The sequence below is a fragment of the Pristiophorus japonicus genome, chromosome 1 (assembly GCF_044704955.1).
Source record: "Pristiophorus japonicus isolate sPriJap1 chromosome 1, sPriJap1.hap1, whole genome shotgun sequence".
NCBI lineage: Eukaryota > Metazoa > Chordata > Chondrichthyes > Pristiophoridae > Pristiophorus > Pristiophorus japonicus.
Window position 1 is genome coordinate 481,383,509 of NC_091977.1, and position 8,460 is coordinate 481,391,968.

Sequence of the window (8,460 nt, forward strand, 5' to 3'; positions counted from 1 at the left end):
TCAGACGTACCTGATGTATTAATTCCTTCGCTCACCGCCACCGGGACAGCTCGGACCTGGTTATGGGGTGCTACAAGGTCAGCACCAAACAAAGATCCTTGAGATGTTGCACACCGGCGCGACGCTCCGAGGCACTACTGGTCAGCGCTGCCGGTAACAGCACACTGAATGTGCCGAGTGGTACAAATGCCGGCGCTCGCGGTTCCAAACCCCTTTAGCAACCCTGTTCCGACCCTTTCCAGGGATGCTAAGCAAATGAATTTCTACCCCATAGAGTTTGCAAAACTACTAGGTCACATGCCTAACTCTCCATATAGTCTAAATCTGAAGGTGAGGAAGGGCCTCATTTGTGTGTATTGTCTATACTGTGCAGCTATAAGAACATAAAAACATAAGAAATAGGAGCAGGAGAAGGCTATACGGCCCCACGAGCCTGCTCCGCCATTTAATACAATCATGGCTGATCTGATCATGGACTCAGCTCTAGTTCCCTGCCCGTTCCCCATAACTCTTTATCGTTTAAGAAACTGTCTATTTCTGTCTTAAATTTATCCAATGTCCAGCTTCAACAGCTCTCTGAGGCAGTGAATTCCACAGATTTACAACCCTCTGAGAGAAGAAATTTCTCCTCAGCTCAGTTTTAAATGGGCAGCCCCTTATTCTAAGATCATGCCCTCTAGTTTTAGTCTCTCCCATCAGTGGAAACATCCTCTCTGCAACCACCTTGTCAAGCCCCCTCATAATCTCATACGTTTCGATAAGATCACCTCTCATTCTTCTGAATTCCAATGAATAGAGGCCCAACCTACACAACCTTTCTTCATAAGTCAACCGCTTCATCTCCAGAATTAATCTAGTGAACCTTTTCTGAACTGCCTCCAAAGAAAGCATATCCTTTCGTAAATATGGAAACCAAAACTGCACGCAATATTCCAGGTGTGTCCTCACCACCCTCTATAACTGTAGCAAGACTTCCCTGTTTTTATACTCCATCCACTTTGCAATAAAGGTCAAGATTCCATTGGCCTTCCTGATCACTTGCTGTACCTGCATACTATCCTTTTGTGTTTCATGTACAAATACCCCCAGGTCCTGCTGCACTGCAGCACTTTGCAATCTTTCTCATTTAAATAATAACTTGCTCTTTGATTTTTTCTGCCAAAGTGCATGACCTCACACTAAGGCAATGATTTGACAATGATGGTACTTTTTGGTGTTTATTTACAGTTGGTTCTACATTTATATTAGTGCACTTGTAGAACGCACCAAGACACGGGCCTATTCCCTGGGTCCCAGACGAGAAGACCCGAGTTACAGATGAAGGCGAATTTACCTCATCGTCATTTCAAGTAGATAAAAAGAAGCAACATAGCAACAAAACGACGCGGCTGTTTTCAAACAACATTTAAAGAAAAGCACATCGAATGGCTAAGAAAGTCGATGACAAATACGAAGAGCAATTCCACCGTCCACCGTGAGCCCACGCCAGGATAGCGACTCCCGCAGCATGTGATTTTCTATCCATTCCTTTTAATAGATAGCAAGTCTATCAATGAACCAGGCTCGCTGATCAATTATCAACAGGGACCTGGAGTACTGCATACCTGCATAGCTGAGCTATCAGATTGCTAAATCTAATAGAGATCGATTCGGTTTCAATCTTCCTTGTCAATCGACCTTGGAACTGACTTGACTCCCAAAGAGATCCATCCAGTTTACCTTCTCCCACCCTCAGGACTACCTGCTGGCTCACTCTCAGTTCCAAGTTCCCTCTTTTCTTGCCTCCACCTGCCACTCTGCTCCTGTCTTTAACAATCCACTCAACAGCTCCCTTCCCTACAATTTTGATGTTCTCATCTATGTCAGAAATGTTATGGTCTTCCACCCCCTTGTTCCTCAGGTACAACAACCATCTTCAAATCTCCAAATCCAAAGATCATGGGCTTGAGCCTACATAACGCATCACTGACCTGGTCTGGCTTGATTACTTGAAAAATATTAACCCAGAAATTGATTTGCATCTGATTGGTGTGTGACCCTGGTGCAGCCTAACGAGGATGGCATCAGAACCAAGGGGATTTGGTCTGCCTGATCATTAGGATAGTGCCAATAATCTGCGGGCACCATTCACAGCCCCAGAGGCACCTTGCTGATCATGGGGGGTGGGGGCGGGGGAGGCGAGGGGGCAGCAAAACTGACACCAGCCGAGAATCCCATGAAAATCCTGGGGAGGGGAGGCAATTGGGAGAGGGACCTGCTACTCCCGCCTCCACATTAAAGTAAACAAAAAACATGAACCTACATTTCAGATGGCAGCCTCCAGCAGTCCCTTTAAGGATTTCTGGTTTGACTGTTGAACACCTGAAGAAACTGACTGCAGTGTGCGCGCTGCATATCGCAGTCATTCACAGACCAATTTGGCAAAGACCTGACTGAAACAGCCATTAGACCCCAGATTTGCATTTGCAATGTGACTAACACCAGTTACAGACACAAACAAGCGTAAATCACGCGTCTAAAAGTCCAATATAACAGGCGGCGCACTTCTGGCATGGAATGAGCGCATGCACATCCCATGAAAATCCTTTAGGTGGCTGTTTTATGCCTGTAAAACAGGTGCAGCGCCATCGAAATTTTAGGCCATTGTCTGCCTCTCTCCACAGGCATGTCATCTTATGACTCCAGGATCATTATTAAAGGTTGAGTGTAATCAGAAACCCCTTTCCTCCATCACGAATTGCCCCCAAGTTCTCTTCATAGCTCTCACATCTGATGCCAAGTGATTTCTTTGTCACTAAAATCTGCTCACATGCCTCAGCCTAGTCCAGCACCAGTTCACTCCCTTCCCCAGCTCGGACCTCACAAACCTTTATAGCTTCTCTGCATCTCTGCCCAAGTCCTCAACAGACTCATCTCTTCCCTCAGATCCACTACCTGTTCTCCTGGCCCTCCTTCCACAGCCCCAGCATGCCCACATCTCAGGTCCAGACCACTCAAGTGCAACTTCTGAACCCAATGCTCACCATTTCCAACCTCCCAATACTCTGCACTATAGAAATGCAAGTTGTTTTTTAATTGGTCAATATGGAGGCTGAAAGGAATCTGATTGAACTGGTTGTGCCTGGTTCCTCAATTTTTATGTTTTTGCATGTGGAGCTAAATTACAACAAACAGTTCATGCACTGTTGTCTCTGTTGTAAAGTTTGACTCCAATTCATCTTTAGAAATCAAGATTGTCACTGTGCAAGCAACAGCTTCCATTGACTATGCCATTGAATGAACGGAATGTAACCTGGTGACATTAAGGATTCAATGATTATTGAAAGTCCAGAAATTATGCAAGTAGATCCTCAAGTAATAGCAAAAATTGAATATATTTATAACTTTAGAAAAGGACAGAAAACTTGCACAAACTTCTCAATTATATCAAAGCCGTGCCAACATTCTCACGAGGTAATCTGAATGAATTGCCCTTGTTTATTTGCACGTTGCTGAGCTTGAGGAAAAGCGTGCTCCCGTGATATTTCCATAAATATTTACCTCAGACCTCAACCCTAACATATCTCTTATACCTTCTGCACCAGAGTGAATATGTTCCTTTCCCACACTGTCTTCCCACAAGTTTATGTCAAAGCTCACACCCTTTAAGAGCTGAAGCAGAGATCTGACCTTTGCTCCTTCTTTCTGAGGTTGGATTTGAAGCCACGCTCCAGAGGTTGAAATGTCAGTGTGCAGACATACTGTCCAACTCAATCCCACAAATATTGTATTGTCCAGTACAGAGGAACTATGAAGATTTTTTAGCAGGAGCTTTCTTTGGTCCTCCCTTGGCATTCGCTCCTGCCTTCCCACCACTTTTGGCATTACCAGCTCCCTTACCATCGGACTTCCCACCACCTTTTGCTCCTGACCCTTTCTGTCCTGCTCCTTTCTGTGCTGCCCCTTTCTGTCCTGCTCCTTTTTTATTGGCTTCATCCTTCGTTTTGACCTTTGATCCATCCTTCTCCCCTTTAGCTCCATCCTTCTTCTGCCCCTCCTTCTTCTTGACCTCTTTCTTGGATCCGTCAGCAGGAACTTTGGCGGAGACAGTAGGAATCTCATTCTTTTTTTCCACTTCTGCTGCAGCTATGGAATACAAAAAGACACTGATTATAGACTCCTCCATTAAAGATTAAAGCCTAAGAATTGAGTGATCCTGGAGGCGTGTTTAGGAACATTCTGTTTGGGGGTCTGAACTTCTGCAGCCATTCCACCCAAAGCACCCTAAAAGGGTCTGCAGGACCTATATCTGCTGAGAGCAGGCCTGCGTCCCTTTATGGGCCTAGAGAAGGCCACTATCATGGAAAAACATGGAAAAACAATGAAAATCCCTTGCACCTCTTCCCTTCCCACCATTCAGAATGAAACATCAGCTTTAATGCAAACAAAAAATAACTAAATAAGGCTAGCAGCCTTTCAAGAACAGCTAAATCTAGGAGCGTGAAACAGCAATTTACTTGTACTTTCTTCAATTTAATGTACTGTATTCACTGCTCAAGATGTGGTCTCCTCTGCACTGGGGAGATCAAACATTGATTGAGTGATCGCTTTGTTGAACATCTCCATTCCAGACTGCAGGCATGACCCTGAGTTTTCAGTCAATTGCCATGTTCATTCTTTGGCCCATTTCCACTCTGACCTCTCTGACCTTAGCCTACACTGTTCCAATAAAGTTCAATGGAAGTTTGAGGAACAGCACCTCATCTTTTGATTAAGCACTTTATACATTCTGGATTCAACAACAAGCGCAACAATTTCAGATCATAACCACCACTCACATTTTATGGACAGCAGGTGCTGGTAATGCTTCTGATATTGGCATTTTGCAAAATTGCAAAGTGCTGCAATACAGCGTGACCTGGGGGTACTTGTGCATAAAACACAAAAGGATAGTATGCAGGTACAGCAAGTGATCAGGAAGGCCAATGCAAAGGGGATGGAGTATAAAAGCAAGGAAGTCTTGCTACAGTTAGAAAGGGTATTGGTGAGGCCACAGCTGGAATACTGCGTGCAGTTTTGGTTTCCATATTTACGAAAGGATATACTTGCTTTGGCGGCAGTTCAGAAAAAGTTCACTAGGTTGATTCTGGAGATGAGGGGGTTGACTTATGAGGAAAGGTTGAGTAGGTCGGGCCTTCATTGGAATTCAGAAGAATGAGATGTGATCTTATCGAAACTGTATCGAGGAGGAGGCGACAGTCCGGGGTCGGAGGCCTATAAAAAGGCCGCGAGATCAGGAGTCGGGCAGCGTCAAGGAGGAGGCGACAGTCCGGGGTCGGAGGCCTATAAAAAGGCCGCGAGTTCAGGAGTCGGGCAGCATCAAGGAGGAGGTGAGCTTGTGCAGCTGCAGGGAGAAGGCAATAAAGAAGTAGAAAGAAAGCGAAAGGTGATGTCACAGCCAAGGGGGTAAGTGATTGGCTGGTGATTGGTAAGTAGTTTTTCTTTTTCTTTTCTATATCAGTAAGTAACCTTTAGCATTGTTGTTGCCAATTAAGTTTATCTAAGGGTTAAGTCATGGCAGGACAGCTCGGACACATGTTATGCTCCTCCTGTACCATGTGGGAAGTCAGGGACGCTTCCGGTGTCCCTGACGACTACGTGTGCGGGAAGTGTATCCACCTCCAGCTCCTGACGGACCGTATTGCAGCACTGGAGCTGTGGGTGGATTCACTCTGGAGCATCCACGATGCTGAGAATGACATGAATAGCATGTTTAGCGAGTTGGTCACACCGCAGGTAAAGGGTACTCAGCCAGATAGTAAGTGGGTGACCAGCAGGAAGAGCAGTGCAAGGAAGGTCATCCCCCTGCAAAACAGATACATCACTTTGGGTACTGCTGAGGGGGATGACTCATCAGTGGGGAGCAGCAGCCAAGTTCATGGCACCATGGGTGGCTCTGCTGCACAGGAGGGAAGGAAAAAGAGTGGGAGAGCGATAGTGATAGGGGATTTGATTGTGAGGGGAATAGATAGGCGTTTCTGCGGCCGCAACCGAGACTCCAGGATGGTATGTTGCCTCCCTGGTGCAAGGATCAAGGATGTCTCAAAGCGGGTGCAGGACCTTCTGAAAAGGGAGGGTGAACAGCCAGTTGTCATGGTGCACATAGGTACCACCGATATAGGTAAAAAACGAGATGAGGTCCTACGAGACGAATTTAGGGAGCTAGAGCTAAGTTAAAAAGTAGGACCTGAAAAGTAGTAATCTCAGGATTGCTAGTCAGAGTAGGAATTGCAGGATAGCTCAGATGAATGTGTGGCTTGAGGAGTGGTGCAGAGGGGAGTGATTCAAATTCCTGGGGCATTGGAACCGGTTCTGGGGGAGGTGGAACCAGTACAAACCGGATGGCCTGCATCTGGGCAGGACCGGAACCAATGTCCGAGGGGGAGTGTTTGCTAGTGCTGTTGGGGAGGAGTTAAACTAATATGGCAGGGGGATGGGAACCTATGCAGGGAGGCAGAGGGAAATAAAAGGGAGACAGAGGCTAAAGATAGAAAGGAGAATAGTAAAAGTGGAGGGCTGAGAATCCCAAAGCAAAAAACAAAAGGGCCACATTACCACATTACAGCAAAATTCTAAAGGGGCAAGGTGTGTTTAAAAGACAAGCCTGAAGGCTCTGTGCCTCAATGCGAGGAGTATTCGGAAAAAGGTGGACAAATTAACTGCGCAGATAGCAGTTCATGGATACGATGTAATTGGCATCACAGAGACATGGCTCCAGGGTGACCAAGGCTGGGAACTCAACATCCAGGGATATTCAGCATTTAGGAAGGATAGACAGAAAGGAAAAAGAGGTGGGGTGGCGTTGCTGGTCAAAGAAAAAATTAATGCAATAGTAAGGAAAGACTTTGGCTCAGATGATGTGGAATCGGTATGGGTGGAGCTGCAGAATACCAAAGGGCAGAAAACATTGGTGGGAGTTGTGTACAGGCCACCAAACAGTAGTAGTGAGGTTGGGAAAAGCATGAAACAAGAAATAAGGGATGTGTGCAATAAAGGTACAGCAGTTATCATGGGCAACTTTAATTTACATATAGATTGGGTTAACCAAACTGGTAGCAATGCGGTGGAGGAAGATTTCCTGGAGTGTATTAGGGATGGTTTTCTTGACCAATATGTCGAGGAACCGACTAGAGAGCTGGCCATCCTAGACGGGTGATGTGCAATGAAAAGGGACTAATTAGCAATGTTGTTGTGCGAGGCCCCTTGGGGAAGAGTGACCATAATATGGTAGAATTCTTTATTAAGATTGAGAGTGACACAGTTAATTCAGAGACTAGGGTCCTATACTTAAGGAAAGCTAACTTTGATGGCATGAGGCGTGAATTGGCTAGAATAGACTGGCAAATAATACTTAAAGGGTTGACGGTGGATAGGCAATGGCAAACATTTAAAGATCACATGGAAGAACTTCAACAGTTGTACATCCCTGTCTGGAGTAAAAATAAAACAGGGAAGGTGGCTCAACCGTGGCTAACAAGGGAAATTAAGGATAGTGTTAGATCCAAGGAAGAGGCATATAAATTGGCCAGAAAAAGTATCAAACCTGCGGACTGGGAGAAATTTAGAATTCAGCACAGGAGGACAAAGGGTTTAATTAGGAGGGGGAAAATAGAGTACGAGAAGAAGCTTGCCGGGAACATAAAAACTGACTGCAAAAGCTTCTATAGATATGTGAAGAGAAAAATATTACTGAAAACAAACGTGGGTCCCTTGCATTCGGACTCAGGTGAATTAATAATGGGGAACAAAGAAATGGCAGACCAATTGAACAAATACTTTGGTTCTGTCTTCACGAAGGAAGACACAAATGACCTTCCCGATGTACTAGGGGACTGAGGGTCTAGTGAGAAGGAGGAACTGAAGGATATCCTTATTAGGTGGGAAATTGTGTTGCGGAAATTGATGGGATTGAAGGCCGATATATCCCCGGGGCCTGATTGTCTGCATCCCAGAGTACTTAAGGAGGTGGCCCTAGAAATAGTGGATGCATTGGTGATCATTTTCCAACAGTCTATCGACTCTAGATCAGTTCCTATGGACTGGAGGGTAGCTAATGTAACACCACTTTTTAAAAAAGGAGGGAGAGAGAAAACGGGTAATTATAGACCGGTTAGCCTGACATCAGTCGTGGGGAAAATGTTGGAATCTATTATTAAGGATGAAATAGCAGCGCCTTTGGAAAGCGGTGACAGGATCGATCCAAGTCAGCATGGATTTATGAAAGGGGAAATCATGCTTGACCAATCTTCTAGAATTTTTTGAGGATGTAACTCGTAGAGTTGACAAGGAAGAACCAGTGGATGTGGTGTATTTGGACTTTCAAAAGGCCTTTGACAAGGTCCCACATAAGAGATTGGTATACAAGATCAAGGCACATGGTATTGGGGGCAACGTACTAGCATGGATAGAGAATTGGTTGGC